This window comes from Periplaneta americana, chromosome 4 (genome assembly GCF_040183065.1).
Source record: "Periplaneta americana isolate PAMFEO1 chromosome 4, P.americana_PAMFEO1_priV1, whole genome shotgun sequence".
In the NCBI taxonomy this organism is placed as follows: domain Eukaryota; kingdom Metazoa; phylum Arthropoda; class Insecta; order Blattodea; family Blattidae; genus Periplaneta; species Periplaneta americana.
Genome location: NC_091120.1, coordinates 36,005,708 through 36,032,044, shown reverse-complemented (window position 1 = coordinate 36,032,044; position 26,337 = coordinate 36,005,708). Strand labels below are relative to the sequence as shown.

The 26,337-nt window shown below is 33.1% G+C and overlaps 1 long non-coding RNA gene across 1 annotated transcript in view; it reads left to right on the top strand.

The window, feature by feature from the left end:
* LOC138697711 (uncharacterized) overlaps window positions 1-26,337 on the top strand; it is a 542,983-nt gene that overhangs the window by 395,011 nt on the left and 121,635 nt on the right. The window contains exon 4 of the long non-coding RNA XR_011331599.1: window positions 20,912-21,031. This is a non-coding gene — a long non-coding RNA (uncharacterized lncRNA). The remainder of the gene's footprint in view (window positions 1-20,911; window positions 21,032-26,337) is intronic.

Here is a 26,337-nt window from a genome sequence, read left to right as displayed (position 1 = left end):
CAACAATGGGAAAGTAAGTTACAAAACTGTATTAATTTAATTTAAAATTTTTAACAGACTTCAGTTGTGCAGCTCAACAGTTAAATGCCAGTCAGAGTACACATAGGTTCAGTTTTGTAAATCATACTATAAAGACGGTAAATATGCCAAAAGTACGTCATTCAGTCAATTTAAAATCAAAACTAACAAGTTACATTTCAGAATTTAAAGAAGATGGTTTATCAACTGACAATAAAATATTATTTTGTAATTTGTGTCAGTGTGCAGTATCATCTACACAAAAGTTCCTGGTGCAACAACACATTACAACTAGTAAACATCAGGCCAACAAACAACTAAATTCCAAGCAGAGACAATTGTTTTTAACACAACCAACAACATCGAATGTAAGATCTGAGTTTAACATCGACCTGTGCCGTTCTCTCATCTCTGCTGATATTCCTCTCTACAAACTAAAGAATAAGGTCTTCAGGGAATTCCTTGAAAAATATACTCAACATACAATCCCGGATGAGTCAACACTTAGGAAGACGTATGCTCCATCCATCTACGATGAGACAATACAGAAGATAAGAGATGAAATTAAAGATAGTTCAATTTGGGTTTCCATTGATGAGACTCCCGACAAAGAAGGTAGACTTGTTGGTAATGTAGTTATCGGTTTGTTAAGTGAACAATATTCTGAACGAATTCTTTTACATTGTGATGTTCTAGAAAAGTGCAATAACAAAACTATAGTTAAACTGTTCAACGAAGCTATGGGTATCCTGTGGCCAAAGGGTATTATGTACGATAATGTGTTATTCTTTATTAGCGATGCTGCCCCTTATATGGTCAAAGCTGGACAAGCATTATCTGTTGTATATCCTAAATTGACTCATTTTACTTGTGTGGCGCATGCATTTCATCGTGTGGCAGAAGTGGTCAGAGACAATTTCCCTAAAGTAGATTTGTTGATTTCATCAGTGAAAAAAGTATTTCTCAAAGCTCCCAGTAGAGTTAACGTGTTGAAAGAAATGTACCCTGAAATTCCATTGCCACCAAAGCCAATTTTAACTAGATGGGGTACATGGCTAGAAGCAGTTGAATATTATGCCGAACATATAGACTCTATTAACAATGTTCTCCTTGCATTGGACTCTGAAGATGCAGTCTCAATTGATACTGCGAAAACAGTTACCTGTGACATAAGTGTGAAGAATGACTTAGCTCACATTCAGCATACATTTTCATGCATCATAAAAACGCTCAAAAGTCTCCAAAATAGGCACCTTTCACTATCTGAAAGTTTTGAAATTATAAATAGTACTGTGGAACAACTGAATCGTGGTAGAGGTAAAGTTGCAGATGCAGTAAGAGCTAAGGTGGACACTGTACTTTCAAAAAACCCTGGATATGAAGAACTACAAAAGGTTGTTGCTGTGATGAGTGGTGAATCAACAGTGAAGATTAACTTGGACTTATCCCCAGCAGACATTGTGAAATTGAATTATGTACCAGTTACTTCTTGTGACGTCGAACGCTCTTTTAGTCAGTATAAATCTATCCTCAGAGACAATAGAAGAAGATTCACTTTTCAGCACTTGAAAGAAATGTTTGTAACCTATTGTTATGGTAACAGACAATAAAAATTGTGTTTTGTTGAAACTACATTGGAAGATAAGGTACGTCCATTATATTTTTTGTTTAGTTTGATTAAAATGTACCAATATTTAACGTACATAGTCATTTTTTTATAATTTTAAGTCCATATTTAATTCCATATTTTGGTAAAAATCCATATTTAATTCCATATTTTGGTAAAAATAACTACATATATATATTTACATATTTCATATATTTTTAGTCCATATAAATCCGTTCCCTGATTATTATTATCAATAATTGTCTTATTTTTTTATACTTTGTAGGCCTCATTTATTTCTGACCTGCTGTTCACATTTTATTATGCTTTTTTCTTTCTTTCTGTATGTTATAGGCCTATATTATGTCTGATTTCTTCTTACTTGTTGTTTACATTTTATTATTATTATCTTATTCAGTTTTGCGTGTACTTTGTAAATTTGTAGTGTTTCTATAACGCAGTTTTTACTCCTGGTTGAGTGTTAGAGAAGGCCGTATGGCCTTAACTCTGCCAGGTTAAATAAATCATTATTATTATTATTATTATTATTATTATTATTATTATTATTATTATTATTATTATTATTATTATTATTTTCAATAAATTTTTATCGTTTTGATAGCTATCACATCTTATCGCAGAATATTCTTTTTTTTAATTTCATTATGTATATTTTTTAACATTAATTAATATTTTCTTTTTTGTTCATTTGAATTGATTAGGATGCCGATATTTTAAATCCAAGATTTGGACGGCTATCATTTCGATCATGTATAAAAAAATCTTCAGTTTCTTGAGGAATACTGTGATGATTTCATCGCGATATCTTTATTCTAAGTTAGAAATTCAGTTTATCCCTATAAGTAGCTACTATATTCAGAAATTACATTCAAAAATTTAAAGCAATTTTACCGTACATCTGTGTTTCTACATTTTAACTTCATAGAAATAAAATATCTCCTGAACGGCTATACCTAGAGTAATGATATTTTTGCACACATATTCGCAACAGGCCCTTGCATGAAATGCTGCATTCATTTACGCATTATGATTATTACTAAGAAGGTTGTATTTTTTATGTTGGGCTGTGAAGTTGAAAGGCAAAAAAAAATGTGATGTTCGATGTATTTTTTTTTTCCTAATGAAGTACACTCACCAGAGAAAAAAAATGCACCATTTCATTATAGGCAGTCTTATCTTCATTTTTAACTTTTAGGAAATTCATTATCTAACGTGAGGCCCAGATAAATATTACCAAAATTAGAAATTATTTTAAGGAGACACTATACTGAAATTACTAACTTCCATGTTTTTCAAGCTGAATTCACAAAACGTTTATCATTCGTGTATCTGGTTAATAATAACACACGTACAAAATTTCATCCCTCTATGATAAGTGGTTTGCGTTTTATTAATATCTTAATAAAATAGGCTATTGTATCGCTATAGGCCTATATAAAATGTTCCTTGCGCCACAATTTACATTAGTTTTAATTGATATTCACTTCTATGATTCTTTATATACATTGGAACAAACATTACTGTTGGGTTTTACTATACAATGAATCGGTAAATTACTAGAATTTTTTTTATGATTATTAATATTTTATTTTTTATTCTTTTATAATAGAAAATTTTAGCAATTTACTAAATAATTTTACAGAAAAACCCTAAAGTAAGTTTTGATCCCATGTATATAAGGATACATTAAGTAAATATCAGTTAAGAATAATGTAAATTGTGGCGTAAAGGAATTTTATATAAAGCTACTCAATATTTTAACAAAATATTAATAAAATGGAAACCACTCATCATAGGCGAATGCAATTTTGTACATTTGTCATTATTAACCAGATGTATCAGTAATCAAAAGTTTGTGAATCTAGCTTCATAAATGTGAAAGTTATTGATTTCACTATTGTGAACCCTTAGAAATATGAAGCTTAGAAATTTCAGTGTAATGTCGCCTTAAAATAAAATTTAAATTCTTTCTGGGTATATGTTACAACATAAACATTTGAGAAAACTTGAACACATACATTTTATTAATTCCTAAGTGATGTAAAATTTTTAAGAAGATATGATGAAAATTATATAAATTGAAAAACTCAATACCGCGTTGCCTTAAGGGGTTAGGTTCAGCTTACCAGCAGTAAAATTTTGGAAATATTCAACATTTCTTTCCTCCATTACTGTATCTTGTACAGTAATGAAAATTATTATGTGTAAAACACTGTCCTTCTGCTATATGAAAAAATATTTTTACGATTTAAAAAAAAAATTACATATTTTTTAATTCATTCCACTGTGTAGTGATGAATCGTTTCCCACATAACTCAAAAACTATCCAGAATTCTGTGGTGAAATGTTTTGTGTGTATTTATGCATGTCATATCTACAACATGATGCAAGATCACTTTTCTAACTTTGTTAGATTGTCTGATAAAAAATAAATTCATTTAAAAGAATGATCAAATATCAGTATTTTCTTCTAACACAAAATAAAAATAAATATTATTTATTAAAGAATGTATTTGAAAGAGCATTATATTGTAAACATGCGTTTAAGCAATAAAATAAAAGAGAGAGAACATGAAAAAGTTAACAAGGTTATGAGTTATGAGGGAAACGCTTCATCACTGCACAGTGAACTGCCAACGTTTTGAATTCTTAAAAATATATATATATTTTAAATCGTAAAAATATTTTTTTTTCATATAGCAGAAGGACAGTGTTTTACATATACCAATTTCCATTTTTGTACAAGATAGAGTAATGGAGGAAAAAAATATCGAATATTTCCAAAAATGTTACTGCTGTAAGCTGTACCTAACCCCTTAAGAGCAAATGCTGGGTAGTTTTCTGCGCTGAATTGTGCATTCATTTTGTTGACATTATCACCTTCATTTCACTCAGATGCTAGATAACCATCACAGTTGATAACTTACTTACTGGCTTTTAAGGAACCCGGAGGTTCATTGCCGCCCTCACATAAGCCTGCCATTGGTCCCTATCCTGAGCAAGATTAATCCATTCTCTATCATGATATCCCACCTCCCTCAAATCCATTTTAATATTATTTTCCCATCTACGTCTCGGCCTCCCTAAAGGTCTTTTTCTCTCTGGCCTCCCAACTAACACTCTCTATGCATTTCTGGATTCGCCCATACGTACTACATGCCCCGCCCATCTCAAACGTCTGGATTTCATGTTCCTAATTATGTCAGGTGAAGAATACAATGCGTGCGGTTCTGTGTTGTGTAACTTTCTCCATTCTCCTGTAACTTCATCCCTCTTAGCCCCAAATATTTTCCTGAGCACCTTATTCTCAAACACCCTTAATCTCTGTTCCTCTCTCAAAGTGAGAGTCCAAGTTTCACAACCATACAGAACAACCGGTAATATAACTGTTTTATAAATCCTAACTTTCAGATTTTTCGACAGCAGACTGGATGATAAAAGTTTCTCGACCGAATAATAACAGGCATTTCCCATATTTAATCTGTGTTTAATTTCCTCCCGAGTATCATTTATATTTGATACTGTTGCTTCCAGATATTTGAACTTCTCCACCTCTTCAAAAGATAAATTTCCAATTTTTATATTTCCATTTTGTAAAATATTCTCGTCACGAGACATAATCATATATTTTGTCTTTTCGGGATTTACTTCCAAACCTATCTCTTTACTTGCTTCCAGTAAAATTCCCGTATTTTCCCTAATCGTTTGTGGATTTTCTCCTAACATATTCACGTCATCCGCATAGACAAGCAGCTGATGTTACCCGTTCAATTCCAAACCCTCTCTGTTATCCTGGACTTTCCTAATGGCATACTCTAGAGCAAAGTTAAAAAGTAAAGGTGATAGTGCATCTCCTTGCTTTAGCCCACAGTGAATTGGAAATGCATCTCACAGTTGACAATGCGTTGTAAAATAAACACATTAAAAATGGAACGCATGTGACCGAATTTCATAAAAATAACAAATACTGAAGACTAAAATAAAATGAGTAAAACTAAAAATTGCTCTCTTTATTTAAAATTATGTTTTTGTGTGCATTAGCCTGAAATGCATCTCTAATGAGAAAATCCATAAAAAAAAGTCTGAAACAGCAAAGTGGACCTTGCTCTCCTTATGCCTTGTGCGCTGCCATCTTTATTTAGTTCACATTACATTCCACACGCCCTGCAAGTTTTTTGGGCGGACCTGCAGAGCGGGTTGTTTTGTTTTATTGTATAATAATCAAAATGCAATTGCGCTTGTTTGTTGCTGCCTCGAGCTCTTTGATATCCGGATGCGTCTCCTGTTCAGATGTCACTTCTTGTACGGACCCTCATATCACGACACAGATTGAGGGATCCATTGCCTTGCCTTAATGTGCTGTAGAGCTAAGTTCAACGCTAATTACCAGGTAAGATAATGAGGCTGTGTCTTCGTCATTGTGTGCCCATCGTATAATTTACAGCAGAAATAAGAATGAACATATAATCCTAATCAGCTTACTTAATTATCGTAAGGGTGAAACCTAACAATTTGAAATTATATGCTAATGGATTACAGTGATTTTCTAGCTCTCACGTTGAATTTTATTTTACAAACTTCGCTTCGAAATTCGGATACTGATAAATACTGCAACTGGCAGTTATTTTCTACTGTTATATTGGCAGCAATAATTTCAGTTTGCAATAAAGGAAAATGATCAAATTGCAAGTACCTAAGTTTGTGAATTAATAATTAATTAGTAAACCTGGTATTAATATTAATATCAATACACAAATCAGTTCTGTTGCGTCGTGATTCCAATTTATTTATTTATTTACTTGTTTATTTATTTGTTTATTTATTTATTTACTCATTTATTTATTTATTTACTCTATTTATTTACTCATTTATTTATTTATGTATTTATTTATGTATTTATTTATGTATTTATTTATGTATTTATTTATGTATGTATTTATTTATGCATGTATTTATTTATGTATGTATTTATTTATTTATGTATTTATTTATGTATGTATTTATTTATGTATGTATTTATTTATGTATGTATTTATTTTATTTATTTATTTATTTATTTATTTTATTTATTTATTTATTTATTTATTATTTATTTATTTATTTATTTATTTATTTATTTATTTATTTATTTATTTATTTATTTTGCTAATAATTGTAACATAAAATATAAATAAACAGAAAAACTTTAGCTCGCCCCTGAAAGAGTAGAACTCGTGCTCAGGGGCGGATTCCTGAATTTAAATTAAGGAGTATATAATACAATTTGTCTTATGTCTACTACGCATTAAGAATATATAAATTTAAATTTACAATTTTTCAATTTTTATAAAATCCATACCTAACGTTTTAAATTCAATAGTAGAACGATTAGAATTGACAAGATTAGGGTATTTAAATATAAATTTGTTATATATTCTTGGGCCTAAATTACTACTATGATTAAATTTATTACTATAGCAGTGTTGTATTTTGGTTGAAACAATCTTAAAGAATTCATACCTTTTGTTTCATACAATACAATTCAAAATTATTTCGATTTTTATGTATGAATTTTATTAATACAATATAATAAATTTGTCTTATTTTGAGAACAGTAAAGTCTAAAAACAATTTTTGAGATGGAAAATCAATAGGTTTATGAAGACATTTTTAAGTTATTTTTTTCTGTAATAAATAAAGTGGATTAAAATTGGATTTAAATACGTTACCCCATGCTATAACCCCCATACATAATTACCAATTGAAATAAAGTGAAGTATATTGTACGTAATAAACTTATTGACAAGTAATTTCTCAATAAAACAAAATAATATATTATTTTACGTAATTTATTACAAAGATAATTAATGTGTTGGTTCCATTTTAAATGATTGTCGAAAATTATGCCTAAATACTTAACTTCAGAGGACTCCTTAATATAATCGGACATTTACACTTTATAAGGCAACAATTAGAATTATGTAATTTAATACTTAATATAGATGTAGAAGGTTTGTTACATTTTTCAGATAATGATAATGGAATAATTATGGTTTTATTTTCATTGATAGAAAGATAATTTATGTCAAACCATTTTTTATTAATTTAAGTCCTTTATTTGAATTATTATGCAGGTAAGTGTAATTAAATAAAATATAGCTTACAGACCTACTTGGTAAAACATGAACTGAAATATATTTCAAATTAAAAAAATCGTGTTTAGATTTTTATTAAAATTTCCAAATAAATGATTAAAGAGTGAAAGAATTTAACAAAAAATAAACTGAAAAAAACCAGTGAATTCATGGAGTTGTTCATTTGTAAAACCTGCCATGTTCATGATAATTTGTAAATTAAAAATCTTACTCAAATGTCATGAAGTCCGGGTGTAGTGAGGGTTCCCGATAATGATATTGGAATAGCTCTGGGGCTTATCAAATACTCTGGGCATAGGATCTACCTCTGTCAAGACTGAGATGTGTTGGCCACTTGCCACAGCGTCGGATTCACGAATGTCAACACAACCATCTGTCGGGGCAGGAGCAAATATCGCGTAGAAGGCGATTAACCTTTAAGCCTAAGTGCAAGGATCTGTTCCGAGTCTGACACTCGAAAAGACAGCCAGCCGAAGCCGACGTATGATAAATGAAACATAGAAAACCGCGCTTGAAATGCAAGACCATCTGCACCGAGTCTCATATTTGAAAGTTACAACCGGACTGGGAGAGAGGTGAAGTCTGGAGAAAAAAAATGTATCTCAGTGATGGATTGGACTGTTGTGTACATACCCTCAGGTACAGTATTTAACAATCATTCATGGGGGCTAGGCACGGAGCGAACGTGGAAAGAAAATTAATGAGTGTTCAAGTCAAGGTCTACAGTTTTCCCACGTTTTATACAGAGGGTCGTACTGAAAGTCATGAGCAACACATTGCTATAATTTCAATTTCAATAATGTAACAAATACGATTGTATGATCATAATCTACAGATTTTACACTATGTATTGACATATTGTGACGTCATTAACTTCTATCATGTCACTGTTTGCAAAATGGTCGACAACGATGGTTCATTTCGTGCTGTCATTAAATTCCTTGTTAAAGGAGAAAAATCTGCTGCTGAAATTCACCTCAAACTTCAGCGTGCATACAGAGATATGTGCATGGGCGCCAGCAGTGTTAGGAGATGGGTGAAACATTTCGAAGATGGGAACACGAGCATCCAGATTAGCCTCGTAGTGGTCGCCCTCGAACTGCCTCCGCGGAACGCAACAAGAAATGAGTTGATGAGTTCTGGGATTAATTTTTGTTAAATTTCTTGAACCTGGACAAACCATACAGTAAATGCTGTCCGCTATAGTCAGACAGTCTTGAAGTTCCGTCGTGCATTGCACGAGAAATGTCCTTGAAAGAAAATCATCCTGCAACACGATAACGCATGGCCTCACACTGATCGTGTCACCGTGGAGAAAATCAGAACATTTTGGTAGGAAACTCTTCCGCAAGTCCCTACAGTCCCGACTTGGCACCCTTCGACTACCATCTTTTCGGTTCTGTAAAGGAGCAGCTGCGAGGCCAACGCTACGAGACGCTGGAGGACATCCGGAAAGCAGTGCGTCAGTGTCTTCGGGAAGATGTAACGGATTTCTACAGCAAGAGAATTTTCAAACTTAACAATTGAAAAAGTACTAGAAACAATAGTGAAAAATAGAAAGGAGATCTAAATTTTATTATAATGATTCTTATAAATTTTGGAGCCTAACAGAGCTACAGTTTTCAGATTCTGAAGGTTAAGTAGAAGAGTTTCCAAATCTTGACCAGGTGTATCGGTATTGTGCCCCTCGATCCAACTAAAATGCCGTAGATATGAATCCTTCTGAAGTGGTATTTTTCAGGATAATACGGAATTGTATGCTTATATATTTGCTGTTTTTCATTACCTACATCTTCTAGTTGACCAATCCTTCGTTTTATAAAAGTAAAAAAAAATCTTAAACAACAATAAACTCTAGATACCTGAAAAGGTTTTTCTTTGGCCATTAGTATAATTTAATTATCTGGATCTGAAAATATATTTCCTTAGACTTGAATAAAATAAGATTATAAGAAATTACATTTTATGGCATTTGCAACTATTTCCAAAATACTACAAAATATTTCACTTTAGGGATCGTCATAATTCATATTAACCGCCTGGTGAAGCAATCATACGAACGTGCTTAATCCCTCAACCTTGTTATGAGCGTGGAGTCTAATCATCTCTTACAGCTCTTGAGGATCAATTCCATGAGGTCACGATTCCTGTAATCAGCAGTAGCAGACTTACTGACTGTATTGACCTTAATGTCTCTGACACACTAACAGCCTAGTGTATTTTGACTAGGTCAATAATTTCCAGTCATTTCCTGGCGCGTCGGAAATCGTTAATGTAGGCCTTTACAAAAAAATCCACGTTATTATTGTCATTTACTTACTTACTTACTTACTTACTGTACAAAAAGCTTTGAGAGAACCCGGAGGTTTATTGCCGCCCTCACATAAGCCTGCCATCGGTCCCTATCCTGAGCAAAATTAATCCAATATAAATCGTCATAACTCGCCTCCCTCAAATCCATTTTAATATTATCCTCCCATTGTACGTCTCGGCCTCCCTAAAGATCTTTATCGCTCCGGCCTCCCAACTAACACTCTATATGCATTTCTGAATACGATCATAAGTGCTACATGCCCTGCCCATCTCAAACGTCTGGATTTACTGTTCCTGATTATGTCAGGTGAAGAATACATTGCGTGCAGTTCTGCTTTGTGTAACTTTCTCCATTCTCCTGTAACTTCATCCCACTTAGCCCCAAATATTTTCCTAAGCACATTATTCTCGAACACTCTTAACTTCTGTTCCTCTCTCAAAGTGATAGTCCAAGTTTCACAACTATACAGAACAACCGGTAATATATGAATATGAATAAGACTTAGCCACAAAATCCCGTGAAGGATAATTGTTTTATAAATTCTAAGTTTCAGATTTTCTGAGAGCAGACTAGATGACAAAATCTCCTCAGCCTAATAATAACAGGCATTTCCCATATTTATTCTGCGTTTAATTTCCTCCTGAGTGTAATTTATACAGGGACATCATTTTATTTTCACTTCAATTTTTATTGTACCTGAATTTTTTAATGTACTTCACTCCCACCCCTTCTACTAGTAAATTTCCAACCGTTCTCCACACAGAACCAAAGCCGATTATGCGGTCTTACTAAGCAGTACTGAGTTAGTGAGTATAGTACGTTCCAGAAATATATTCGCGTTTTCCAATGGCGAAAGAGCTTTCAATATTGAATCATATTTTCGCACAGGTACTGTTGTCCGTTTGCCTGCGTTGCATCCCTGTTATCCCCACTCGCCTCTGTTCGCCCCTCTGTAAAAACGAGTGGCTGGGCTGTCTTAGCTCTTTTCTGAAAATATTAATTTCTGTTAAGAATTGGACGTCAACGTAATATTATACAACTGTTTAAAATAACTTAAATAAAAGGGCCTCGTTAAGTAATTAACTGTCACGTGATTTCCTCCCTTTCTACGACCCTGCTACATAACCACTTGGACGGACAGAAGATAGCATGTCTGAGTAATTTTACCTTTTCGGATTGGGCAGAAGTGAAGATTGAATTTACAGTACGTAAGGTACTCTTTTATAGAGTAGTACAGAATTATTTGAACATGACTTACTAGTACAAAGCCGAAACTGATAATTGGAATTAGGTACAATAGTCTATAGTGCGATGACAAGAAAGAAAGATTAACCTACATATGGAATGTACCGATTCAGCTATTTCAGGTTCATGACTTACAGTATGTCGACATCTGATCACCTAATTGGAATAATAAATTAGTATGTAAAATAAGACCTAAATATTACAATTCGATTTTGAAAAGGAGCAAATAAATAAGGTTTAAAGCCTTAAGGGTTATCACGATTGGTTTAAACATGCACTAAAACAAGACGTAAGTGCAAGTTTGAACCAATAAATTATTCAGATTTGCGATAGATTAATTAGTTTAGGAAATTGTATATTTATTATGTAGAACTACATTTGTATATAGATCTTTTGTTAAATTATTAAGTTTTGTACTTTTGTGAACTATATCAATAAATCTATCTATCTATCTATCTATAGTGCGATGATATGCATGAAAGAACTGAAGCCTCTATTGAAATAAACGGCCAGCATTTTCAAAAATGTATTTAAATATCCATATTATGATTATTTTCAATTTAACTTCATTCTCTATATTGTACGCTAATGTGCTGTAGATAGAATAATAAACACTGCATAATGAATACGTCCGAATGGACAGCTCAGTTCGTGAGTAAAAACACGTATTGTTAATACAGTACTGTATTTTGATTAAACAAAAACATAATAATTATTAAACTGAAAATCCCGATATTTCCTAGTTTACGTAAATGGATTAACTACTTTTCTTCCCGCCTATATCTAGTAAAGTGATTTGTTTGTATTTTACGCCAATATCATCGAACTCCAGTCGTGGAAGGGAGTAGCAAAAGTCTTTTCCTGTTCTCAATCATTAATCCAAAGGTATAGCCAGGTTAATATTAGAAATGTTAGTAAAAATAAAATGATGTCCCTGTATTTGTTACTGTTTGTCGAAGATACTTGAATTTTTTCACCTCTTTAAAGGATAGATTTCAAATTTTTATATTTCCATTTCGTACTGTGTTCTGGTCACGAGATATATATTTTGTTTTTTCGGGATTTATCTCTTTACTTGCTTAAAGTAAAATTCCCGCGTTTTCCCTAACATAATGGATTAACGAAGCCACTAGAGTCGCAAAAGAAAGTAATATTTTTGTCACATAATATAAACGTAAAGCATATTCTGTTTTGCGACTGTAATGGCCTCGTTAATCCATTATATTCTTTGCTCTTGAAACAAGAGGAAATGCAACTACATTTGCATAAACAAAATTAAACATTTGAAAGCCAATGAGTTGTTCCGTTATAAAAGCCCCTATGTAAATTCTGCGCACCGCTACCCCAATCTATTTGGCTTCTCGTTTTCAAAATTTATCCGCATATCGTCAGCTAAGTACAAGATCTCATCATGACAATTTACTCATTATACCCTACCACAAGACATCTTTATATTCTTCATCCTATACAGTTTCAGTTGCTAGAAATTGGAACTCGCTTCCGAGTGATGTAAGGTGTTGTTGGACAATAACTTCATTTAGGTCAAAATTGCATAAATTCTTACTTAACAGATTAATTACTGATTAATATTTGTTACTTATAATGAAACTAAAATCTGTCCATTCTTATTATCATCATTAATTTCTCTAAATAGATTTACAAAATCTCTAATGGCAATTACATTAATATTCTCATTATAAAAATATATTTTAGATTTATATATATTTTTTTTCTCCCTGTAACATAGTTCTAGTAAGCTTATATTAAATTAATTTTCATCATTTTACTAGCTATCCCAAATATTAAATTAATTATAACTGATTGAATTAAATTAGCTCATAAATTAAGTTACTACTTTACCTTATAGGTGTATCTAAATTTAAATAAATATGTAGTCTACTAGTCGTTAAAATTGAAGAATATTGCTGCAGAAACTTCTAAGTGTAGTTTGTAATTTAAATATATATTGTATTGATTAAGGCTGGTTGAGTGTAAGAGAAGGCCTTATGGCCTTAACTCTACCAGCGAAAATAAAACATTATTATTATTATTATTATTATTATTATTATTATTATTATTATTATTATTATTATTATTATTATTATGTAACAGGATTAAAAACAGTTCTCAAATTAAAATTGTAAATTAACTACTAGAGGACATTTTGTGGAACTTGGAAGGTTAATTAATTATTTTTGTTCTTAAAATCAGTCGGAGACCATGATCTATTCATATGCTACCAGTTTTTGGTGTTAACAAAAAAAAATATATGAACTTTTCAGATGGGGACGTTTGCAATTAGGCAATTCAATAGAAAAAGGAAATAGACTCGCCTGTCATCCAGTGAACTAGTGTCCTAGAATCTTGCAGCTTCAATGCTTTCCGAGAAAGGAGTTTCACCGAACAAGAAAACCGGAACTGTCTGGGTGAAACTTCCTTAGGTATACATTACTAAGGAGAGGTTTTAGGAATTTATCCACAAGAGTTTCTGACACAATTTTCTGATGATTATGATTCGTAACACACTTCAATATGTCACACTAGCACAAAGTAAGTAGTACAGTGTTTTCTTTTATACAGGGTATAGATATGGAAAAAAGATCTTGGCTAGAACTTTAAATCATAGCTTCTTTAAATTCTTGCCGACATACCTATAAATAACTTAAAATCATCCTGGTACATATAGAACCCTCCTGCTACTTCTTCCTCCCCTCACTGGCAGATGTTAGTAAAAAAAACGCAAATAAAAAAAATCGCATTTTTGTCACTTTCTTGCAAAAATTTCACCTACGCTTTCCCTTCGGGAAGTGGGAAATAACATTTCTCTAAATTTCTGAAAAAACCCACAAATATCGGGAAATCTGGCAACCTTGGACTCTCATGGTCGGATAATATTATCTTGTATGCCCATCGTTCTCACAGAGGGTTTGGAACTGAACGGGTTACATCAGCTTCTTGTCTATGCGGATGACGTGGATATGTTAGGAGAAAATCCACAAACGATTAGGGAAAACGCGGAAATTCTACTTGAAGCAAGTAAAGCGATAGGATTGGAAGTAAATCCCGAAAAGACTAAGTATATGATTATGTCTCGTGACCAGAATATTGTACGAAATGGAACTATAAAATTTGGAGATTTATCCTTCGAAGAGGTGGAAAAATTCAAATATCTTGGAGCAACAGTAACAAATATAAATGACACTCGGGAGGAAATTAAACGCAGAATCAATATGGGAAATGCCTATTATTATTCGGTTGAGAAGCTTTTGTCATCTAGTCTGCTGTCAAAAAATCTGAAAGTTAGAATTTATAAAACAGTTATATTACCGGTTGTTCTCACTTTGAGAGAGGAACATAGGTTAAGGGTGTTTGAGAGTAAAGTTCTTAGGAAAATATTTGGGGCTAAGAGGGATGAAGTTACAGGAGAATGGAGAAAGTTACACAACGCAGAGCTGCACGCATTGTATACTTCACCTGACATAATTAGGAACATAAAATCCAGACGTTTGAGATGGGCAGGGCATATAGCACGTATGGGCGAATCCAGAAATGCATATAGAGTGTTAGTTGGGAGGCCGGAAGAAAAAATACCTTTGGGGAGGCCGAGACGTAGATAGGAAGATAATATTAAAATGGATTTGAGGGAGGTGGGATATGATGATAGAGACTGGATTAATCTTGCTCAGGATAGAGACCAGTAATGGCGGGCTTATGTGAGGGCGGCAATGAACCTCCGGGTTCCTTAAAAGCCAGTAAGTAAGTAAATATGCTCATCGTTCTTGATCTTGCCGCATCACATAACCAGTTGATTTCCTTTTCAGTTTGTGGCCGAGTCAGTTACATTTTGAAGCTAAGTGCTTTTCCTTACTTCTTCATTTCGTGTTCTATATTCTAGCGTTATTTTCAGAATTTTGCATTCCATTTCCTCCTGCTATCTTCTCGGCTTGTCTCACAAGCAAACTTTCTGATGGGGGCAGACAAATAATTTTTTTTCTTCCACCATGTTAATAATGTCAAAAGAAATGCTTATACAAACTTTGGCCACTCGACCGCAATTACGAGGGCCATAAAAATAAGTTCACCAGGGGCCATTAACAGAAAAAAAAAACACAATTTCATTGCACAAATTTATTAGAACAGATACAGTAATTGTTGAGCTATTTTTCAACATATTCCCCACCGGAATGAGACATTTTTTGATGGTGCAGACGCAGTCAAACGCTGGTTCCGATCTCAGGCTGCTGACTTCTACGACACAAAAATTGATCCCATGGTATGACAAATGTCTCAATTCTAGTGGGGGATATGTTGACAAATAGCGCAAAATTGCTTTATCTGTTTCAATAATTATTTCCATGCAATTGTGCTCTTTTCTATAAACGGCCCCAGGGAAAATCACTTGCGTCTTCTTCAATTCAAGGGATAGGCATATGCCTGTTCCGGCTTCATAGTGTGTCCATCCAACGCTTCTTAGGTCTTCCCGGATGTCTTCTCTCTCTAGGTCTATAATTCATCATTCTTCTTGGGATTCTTTCTGGTGTCATGTTCTGCCCACTGATTTCTATAATTCTTAATTTTCTCTTCTAGGGAAAAGATCATCAATTCTTCTCTTATTTTATCATTTCTAATTTTATCCGATATAGTAGCCTACACCCCTTGACTGACCTTAGAAACTTCATTTTAGCGGCCTGTAATTTTTTACTGTCAGCTGCAGTCATTGTCCAGGTTTCTGATCCAAATAGCAAAGGTGGTACTGCCATTACTTTATAAAATTTAATTTGTGCTTCTTTTCTTGCTTTATTTTTAAAATAACTGTTTATTGTACCACACAGCTGCTAAAATATGGGGAGTTTATATTTGCAGTCACTTTCATGTTTATACGTGAGCTGAGTACCTAGGTATTTAAAACTTGTTACTTGTTCTAGAGGAGTGTCATTTAAAACAATTTTTGTCCTTACGCTGTATTTCCCTTGAAAGGCCATTGTTTTGGTTTTATTTATGGAAATTTTAAAATTATATTTCTCACACACTTTCTGTAGTTCATACACTGCTCTCTGCAGTTCACTTTCAGTTCTACTTACAACGATTTGGTCATCAGCGAACAGCATCGTCTTAAATGTAAAATTAGGTGCTATATGAATTCCTCCAAGTTCAATTATTGTCCCAGAAAATACAGCAAAACGTTATGAAGAAAGACGTTCAAGTAGGAACAAATTGATATTAGACTTTCTAATTTTCTCAATAGAGGAAGTGACTTTTCCTCCAATTTTAAAAATAAATTGATCGCCTATAAAATATGATTTTTAAAGTAACAAGTCACGATAAACAGTTGGGAGATACACGCAAACACCAGCATGACGAAGAAAAGAAGGTCGCTCATGATAGAGTATCAGTACCGGTATTTTAAAGACGGAATGGGTTACAGTTCAGTTAGGAAGCAATTTCGTGGACGTCATAACAGTGTGAACCATGTGCCTCTTTCGCTGCGAGAACTTCGGTCACGTAGCCAGAAGTGCGTGTAGGACTCTCTGGAATTGAAGTTTCTACCAGCTAGGATTTCTCATACAACGATTTGCACACTACCCGATCATTACATCTGTTGAGGAATTCTGATCGACCTCTGCAGGTGGTCATTGATTTGCGTCACGTGACCTAATCGCCGGCAAGCTAATATGTAATTGAATGCTTCGAGAATATTGACCTCGTAACATTATACAAATAGCTAGAAGACAATATTCAGTTATGTGGTCCATATTAATGGAAAGTAGCTCAGGGCTTCTCGTTGTAGGGGACTGGAGTTATTTCACGGATAAATTCTGCAACGAGTGCCATACATAAAATACTTCCGTTCTTACTTCACCTTCTTTTCATTATAGTCAGGTCATCACGTGGGGTATAAATGCACAGTAATAGGTATTAAGTGGACTAGTGAGCAAATTTAAACTTATTTTATAACATGAATAAAATAGGCCGATGCCTAATTAGAACGTGCCGAACACGAAAATTACAGTGGAAAGTTCAAAACACGTCACGTTTTGTGTTATAGGTACCAGTTACGTTCTCTTTAGTTTGAAAATCCTTTTTTTGCGTATTAAAATTGTTGGTGTCATTTCTTGTAGGTATGTGAATTTCCAAAGACATCTATGCTATGATGAAAACTGTTAAATCAATGTAGTAAACCAGTTATTAAAACTTTTAAAATACGCAAATAATTTAGCGGAAAGCCCTCCGCATAGCTAGTAAGATACATACTTACTTACTTACTTAGTTACTTACTTAGTGGCTTTTAAGAAACCCGGAGGTTCATTGCCGCCTTCACATAAGCCCGCCATTGGCCCCTATCCTGAGCAAGATTAATCCAGTCTCTACCATCATATCCCACCTCCCTCGAATCCATTTTAATATTATCCTCCCATCTACGTCTCGGCGTCCCCAAAGGTCTTTTCCCCTCTGGCCTCCCAACTAACACTCTATATGTAGCTAGTAAGATAGAGAAAAATTAGTTATGAGAATGGAAATCGTATCTTTTTAAAAACCAGCAGTAATCGCACATTTATCGCTGGATCTTACCTTCCTCGATATCGTTCTTTAATAGTAATAGTAATAATAATAATAATAGTTATTATTGTTATTATTATTACTTACTTATTTACTTTATTTATTTATTTGTTTGATTATTTGTTTGTTTATTTATTTATTTATTTATTTATTTATTTATTTATTTATTTATTTATTTATTTATTTATTTATTTATTTATTTATTTATTCACCCATTCATTCATTTATTCATTCGTTTGTTTGTTTCTTCCTTCCATTCCTTCTTTCTTTTTTTTCTTTCTCTGTTTGTCTGTTTGCTTGCTTGTTTGCTTTATTACCTTATTTCTTGGTTAGCTGTTTGCTTGTTTGTTTGATTATTTGTCGTTAATTAAAAGAACAGAGTTCGTATAGCATTAACGAATATTTTAACTTGGCAAATAATTTTGTATGATTTTATTTATATTGACGTTGCTATGCATGAGGTACTTATGTCCAAGCAATAAAGTAGCTACCTATCTATCTGTCTGTCTGTCTGTCTGTCCGTCCGTCTGTCTGTCTGTCTATCTATCTCTTATTCATTCGTTTATTTATTCGTTAATTAATTTATTTATTTACTTTATTTATTTATTTATTTATTTATTTATTTGTTTATTGATTTATTGATTTATTTATTTGTTTATTTATTTATTTACTTACTTATTTACTTATTTATTTATTTATTTATTTATTTATTTATTTATTTAATTATTTATTTATTTGTTTATTTATTTACTTACTTACTTAGTTACTTATTTACTTACTTATTTACTTACTTATTTATTTATTTAATTATTTATTTATTTATTTATTTATTTATTTATTTATTTATTTATTTATTTATTTATTTATTTATTTATTTATTTATTTATTTATTTATTTATTTATTTATTTATTTATTCTGATGATATCTTCACGAAGTTACTGTCTCTGTTCATCACTTACAGCTCCGAAATTGTTCGGAAAGAAATCCAATTGCGAATGTAAGAAAAGATCTTCAGAGACTTACGGCACGCCTTATTTTGATAGTAACCCCTGTATTAATAATTGGTGATAGTTCTCTGATTTCTTAAACATCTTTGACAACAGAAACAAAAGATTTCCATTTTGCCAATTCCTTAGGTTTAAAGTTTTTTCTAAAGAAAATGTTGTCTTTTCAAGTTTACTAATTTTTTGACGAACAAAATATCCTACTTGATTTTAATTTACCATCACTTAGTTTTGGCAAATGAGTCTTTAAACATAGGAAATCTTCTTCAATTTTATCTAAAGCTTTCACAGTGATTTTCATGATCCTAGTTTCATGTGCAGTGCAAGAAGAAATATTGCTTCACGTTTGACTAGTGGATGGTATTGAATATTGTGCTCTTCAGGAACATAATGTTGTGCTGTTTGCGTGACTGTACCATAACAATGGTTTTATGACATGACTAAAACCTTTAACAGTATACGTATTTCATTCTATTTTATTGGACAAATTAATATGTTACGGTTTCAACGATATGACATAAAATAATATTTTAAGTGATAGGTTTAAATCTGCGTCTTATAATAATAAATTTTCCCATTATTTACCTTTATTTATCGGTGTGCCTCAGGGCTCTGTCTTGAGACCTGTGTTATTGATTATATTCGTTAATGACTTATCTTTTGCTATAAATCCCAGTAGTATTAGTTTATATTTATATGCGGATAATTGGGCAGTAAATGTAAATGGGGACTGCTTACATTCAGTTGATACCGAACTGAATCACATTAACTCTGTAATAATTAATGACTAGTGTGCAGCGAATCATTTGGTCAAAACTGAGGACTTGCTCATTTCTTTAAATTTGAACAACTATAATAGTAATGTCAAATTTCTGGACATATGCTTGGAGTCAAATTTGAAATGAAAATATATCGAGATTTTTTTCTGCAAAAAGATATCAAAACTTAAACGCCAAATTAATCTACAGTTATTGAAAGTTCTTTATTTTACTTACGTCCATACCTATATTTATTTATTTATTTATTTTTTGGGTTATTTTACGACGCTGTATCAACATCTAGGTTATTGTCGACCTGGTTGGCGAGTTGGTATAGCGCTGGCCTTCTATGCCCAAGGTTGCGGGTTCGATCCCGGGCCCGGTCGATGGCATTTAAGTGTGCTTAAATGCAACAGGCTCATGTCAGTAGATTTACTAGCATGTAAAAGAACTCCTGCGGGACAAAATTTAGGCACATCCGGCGACGCTGATATAACCTCTGCAGTTGCGAGCGTCGTTAAATAAAACATAACATTTCAACATTTCTAGGTTATTTAGCGTCTGAATGATATGAAGGTGATAATGCCGGTGAAATGAGTCCGGGGTCCAACACCGAAAGTTACCCAGCATTTGCTCGTATTGGGTTGAGGGAAAACCCCGGAAAAAACCTCAACCAGGTAACTTGCCCCGACCGGGATTCGAACCCGGGCCACCTGGCTTCGCAGCCAGACGCGCTGACTGTTACTGCACAGGTGTGGACTCATACCTATATATCACATAGAATTCTTAAGTTATTAAGTTAAACACAAGGTCTGTCTATGCTTATCTGTTTGGAACAATTAACTATAAGTTATTTGTACACATTTTGTTTAGGCCTAATGAATATTTAACTTTTTTCGACTCAACTGAGTCATCTTCAGAAATTGTGCCAATGAATACATAAGTACATCTGTTTAAATATAATGTACATGTGTGTGATCCAATTTTTCAAGTCAGCTTCACAGGGAGCTGTTTCTTATAAGTCAGATTTGTATCAACCATAACGTGTTCATATTTTTGCAGGTACAAACAGAATTGCACAGTAGCTTATCAGGTTCGTTTTCTAAAGACCCAAATCTTACTACTTTTTATTAATAAATTCCACTAATGCAATCTAGCAGATACTATTCCTCCTGTTTCTTGAAAAGATTTCAATCTCTAAGTCATTAATTTCTGACTGCAATATCAAATGTCGTTTACTATCATGTTCCAGAAAGAAGTTGAGGTCAGCAAACATCGAAGAAGAGTCTGAAGATTCTGATGACTCTTCTTCCTCTGGCATGATGGGATCTCCCCCACTGGATGGTGGAATAGGATAGGAAGTTCAGTTCAGGTGAGTTTGGCACTCACCTTATGGTTAAAGAAAGGTTAAGATATTATATCTAACTTTCCTTGAAATAGGCCTACATACTTCACAGTGAACTACAGTAGTAAAGGCTGGTGCACAATAAACCAGGAACGGAAACGACAACGAGAACGAGAACAGAAATACATTTACTTTATCGTTTCCGTTTCCGGTTTATTGTGAACCAGCCCTAAAACCCCAACATCCATTCTCGGAAACTCTGTATGATAGTTGAGAAACGAAAAGTATTTGAGAACAAAGGGTTAAATGAACACAGTGTTAGTTTTTTACCGTACCTAAAATAATAATGATGATGATAAGAACAAGAGACGTAAGAAGTCCGAAAAGACGTTGAAAGGATTAACTGTGAAACTGAAGAGGCGCATATGCCTATTCCGTCCAATAAAGAAGAAGGGCTTGGCTAAACTCCGGAAAAGTGCATGTAAATACCGCAAGACTGTTGTGATATGTATTAAGGTCATATGTAAATTCCGCCAAAACCTCCAAACAAAATTCTTCCCACTTTCTCTGGACTTAGGGCCGGCAGGCTTTCAATAAAGCTGGCGTGGCTAAAAATTATTTTGTTCTACAAAAGTCATAATATATTTTTATTTAGTTATTTTACGACGCTTTATCAACTGCTATGTTTTTCTAGCATCTGAGTGAGATGAAGGTGATAATGGCAGCGAAATGAGTCCAGGATCCAGCACCGAAAGTTACCCAGCATTTGCTCTTAATGGGTTGACGAAAATCCTCGGAAAAAACCTCAATCAGATAGCTTGTTCCAACCAGGATTTCAACCCGGGCCCGCTCGTTTCACGGTCGGGAATGCTAACCGTTACTCGATAGAAGTGGACTCAATTCATGATCTTCAGGGCTGTTGCGTCAGAATGGAAATTACCAAAACCGCGAACCATTGCGTAAAATTCTAATACTCGTGAGAAGCCAGTTTTACCACATCCATTCTGTGAGCAGTGCCATTTTTTTATTGCTCGATAATGTTGTAGAATAGTACTTTGCACTTCAAGAAACGGTTTGCACTTTTTCTGTTGATTATTTTTTACGCTTGATATTTTTAAGTAATTTTCTACTATCATATCTGTAGCAGTATTGTATTGTATTTGATTGCCAACATTTACATCCATGTAATGTGGACCTCACAATTTTTTTATCCGGTGCCACAATTACATTCATTACAGATATACCTTATATAGACGCTCTTATAATTTGACTTTAGACCCCATTTAAATTGATCATTATTTCCATCTTAAAAAAAAAACATTACAACTTGATTTAGAACATTAAAAAATTCTCACCTTTAAAAACTTAACAACTTGATTTAGATCATTCTAAATTGCCAATTTTACGACTTTGTTTTTGATTTTCAGTACACTTATATCGAACACATACTGTTTCTGATAATACTTGTTACTAAAACATACTACCCCATTGTCCCATAAGTTCATTATTATGTCTGTCTGTTGTGTGCATTTCCGTTTTCAGATCTCACTAATTTTCTACATATTATACTTACTATCCTAGCTAGCCTCCTCCGCAAGACTCCTCACCTATTTTCAATTATCTCTCTCGTTATACTTAACTCCATATTACACTTCTCTAGTTCATTCAGAATTGACACTTTTATTACTCTGTTCTTGATTTTCAGATCACTTAGACTATATCGAACACACACTGTTTCTAATAATACTTGATACTAATAGTAATATACGTTACAAGAGCGGTATGTTGACGTTTTCATGGTCGAGGAAAAGATTGAAAAAGCGAAACGTAGTTGAGCTTTTTCAATTTCCGAGAATTGAAAGAAAACATACCGCTCGTGGATCGTACATTATTTTGTGCGAAGATCGTTTATTACATACCTGAAAGACGAATTTCTAATTAGTTGCAATGAAATCTCCATCTTGGTTTCTGTTCAATGACGGCAAATTTGCAAAACAAAAATATCTATCTTCAACATTGTTGCTTTAAAATGTTTTCTGTGTTTACTATACTCCAGCAGGCCGTGATATACCGTACGTCTGTCTTCCCCCCCCCCCAATCTATAAATGCGAACTTAAAACAAACGATAAGGTTATGTAATGATTTATTTTTCATTTCAATATTTTAACAATATTATTTATATAACATATTGCAGTAATAACATCCGCATCTGGAATCTTGTTGATTTTTTCACGGCTTCCTTAATGTTACTTGTATCAGGAATGCAATAAGTTTCATGGAGTAGTAGACTTTACTTAATTTTTGCAAATATTTAAAAACAATAATTAACATTGCAATTTAGGTGAAATTGCAGTGGTAAGTTTCCAATTTATAATTATTACTATGTTAAACGTCTGTAAAAATAATATGTTAAAAGCCTAAAGCAGTAAAATGAATGTCGCGCTTAAGCGGTAAGAAGAGGGAAATTGTTATGTGTGTTACGTTGGGAATACTGAATGTGGTATTTCACACTTACCGCGTATTGGTTCTGTGCGGAAAACAAGTAAATATGCACGATCTCGCACAAAACATATTACACCCTTGTCCAATATGCTCGTTATTATGTCTCTTTCATATGTACCTTTCATTTTCCAATGTCACTAATTTTCTACATCTGTCGCAGTATGACAAAGAACCGAATAAATTTGGGTGAGAGGAATAAAAATGTTTATTAAAATGATAGTGAAAGAACTCGCAAGCATTCCTGGTCCACTCAGTAGTTGCTTCCGCCTTGGACCATAATATTGTTGGTGGAAATTTATAACCAGGGAACGGATTTATATGGACTAAAAATATATGAAATATGTAAATATATATGTAGTTATTTTTACCAAAATATGGAATTAAATATGGATTTTTACCAAAATATGGAATTAAATATGGACTTAAAATTATAAAAAAATGACTATGTACGTTAAATATTGGTACATTTTAATCAAACTAAACAAAAAATATAATGGACGTACCTTATCTTCCAATGTAGTTTCAACAAAACACAATTTTTATTGTCTGTTACCATAACAATAGGTTAAAAACATTTCTTTCAAGTGCTGAAAAGTGAATCTTCTTCTATTGTCTCTGAGGATAGATTTATACTGACTAAAAGAGCGTTCGACGTCACAAGAAGTAACTGGTACATAATTCAATTTCACAATGTCTGCTGGGGATAAGTCCAAGTTAATCTTCACTGTTGATTCACCACTCATCACAGCAACAACCTTTTGTAGTTCTTCATATCCAGGGTTTTTTGAAAGTACAGTGTCCACCTTAGCTCTTACTGCATCTGCAACTTTACCTCTACCACGATTCAGTTGTTCCACAGTACTATTTATAATTTCAAAACTTTCAGATAGTGAAAGGTGCCTATTTTGGAGACTTTTGAGCGTTTTTATGATGCATGAAAATGTATGCTGAATGTGAGCTAAGTCATTCTTCACACTTATGTCACAGGTAACTGTTTTCGCAGTATCAATTGAGACTGCATCTTCAGAGTCCAATGCAAGGAGAACATTGTTAATAGAGTCTATATGTTCGGCATAATATTCAACTGCTTCTAGCCATGTACCCCATCTAGTTAAAATTGGCTTTGGTGGCAATGGAATTTCAGGGTACATTTCTTTCAACACGTTAACTCTACTGGGAGCTTTGAGAAATACTTTTTTCACTGATGAAATCAACAAATCTACTTTAGGGAAATTGTCTCTGACCACTTCTGCCACACGATGAAATGCATGCGCCACACAAGTAAAATGAGTCAATTTAGGATATACAACAGATAATGCTTGTCCAGCTTTGACCATATAAGGGGCAGCATCGCTAATAAAGAATAACACATTATCGTACATAATACCCTTTGGCCACAGGATACCCATAGCTTCGTTGAACAGTTTAACTATAGTTTTGTTATTGCACTTTTCTAGAACATCACAATGTAAAAGAATTCGTTCAGAATATTGTTCACTTAACAAACCGATAACTACATTACCAACAAGTCTACCTTCTTTGTCGGGAGTCTCATCAATGGAAACCCAAATTGAACTATCTTTAATTTCATCTCTTATCTTCTGTATTGTCTCATCGTAGATGGATGGAGCATACGTCTTCCTAAGTGTTGACTCATCCGGGATTGTATGTTGAGTATATTTTTCAAGGAATTCCCTGAAGACCTTATTCTTTAGTTTGTAGAGAGGAATATCAGCAGAGATGAGAGAACGGCACAGGTCGATGTTAAACTCAGATCTTACATTCGATGTTGTTGGTTGTGTTAAAAACAATTGTCTCTGCTTGGAATTTAGTTGTTTGTTGGCCTGATGTTTACTAGTTGTAATGTGTTGTTGCACCAGGAACTTTTGTGTAGATGATACTGCACACTGACACAAATTACAAAATAATATTTTATTGTCAGTTGATAAACCATCTTCTTTAAATTCTGAAATGTAACTTGTTAGTTTTGATTTTAAATTGACTGAATGACGTACTTTTGGCATATTTACCGTCTTTATAGTATGATTTACAAAACTGAACCTATGTGTACTCTGACTGGCATTTAACTGTTGAGCTGCACAACTGAAGTCTGTTAAAAATTTTAAATTAAATTAATACAGTTTTGTAACTTACTTTCCCATTGTTGATAGGACTGCTAATTTTCAAATAACTCTGATGTTAAAGGGATTACTGAACATGTGTTTAAATCTCTATTGTTGAAATGTATTTTTAAAAGTTAATGGAATTTTGTTTTGTTTTATTGTTAAACCTAATATAATATGGACTGTTTTATATGAAATATGGAAAATATATGGAAATTAACGAAAATATGTACTAAACTCTAAAATATGGAAAAATATGGAAAATAAAAGTAGGATTTTTCAACCCTACACATTGTGAAACATAAAGATAATGCAAAATATAAATTATATTAGCTTTATAAGTAAATATGTATTTACATATAAATCCTTTCCCTGTTTATAACCTTCGTCAAGGTAATTTTCTACGACGTAGTCTGCAAATTCAATCACATTGAGATGGATGGGTCAATATGTTCTGCGGATCACTCTCCAGCGTCCATTGGATTCAAATAAGGCAAACCAAAAGCGAAACTCGACCACTTCCCTATTTCACTGTCTTTGCTTCAATATTCATGGTCCGCCGAGTTAGCTCTGTGGTAGTCAGAAATTTTCTTGTAAAATTTCTACCTCTGGACTAGGAGAAATGGCGGTGCACAACTTCTAATCACTAAATTGTGCACTATTATGCCTGGATTAAATCACAAATCTCTCCGCAGTGCATATGAAGGG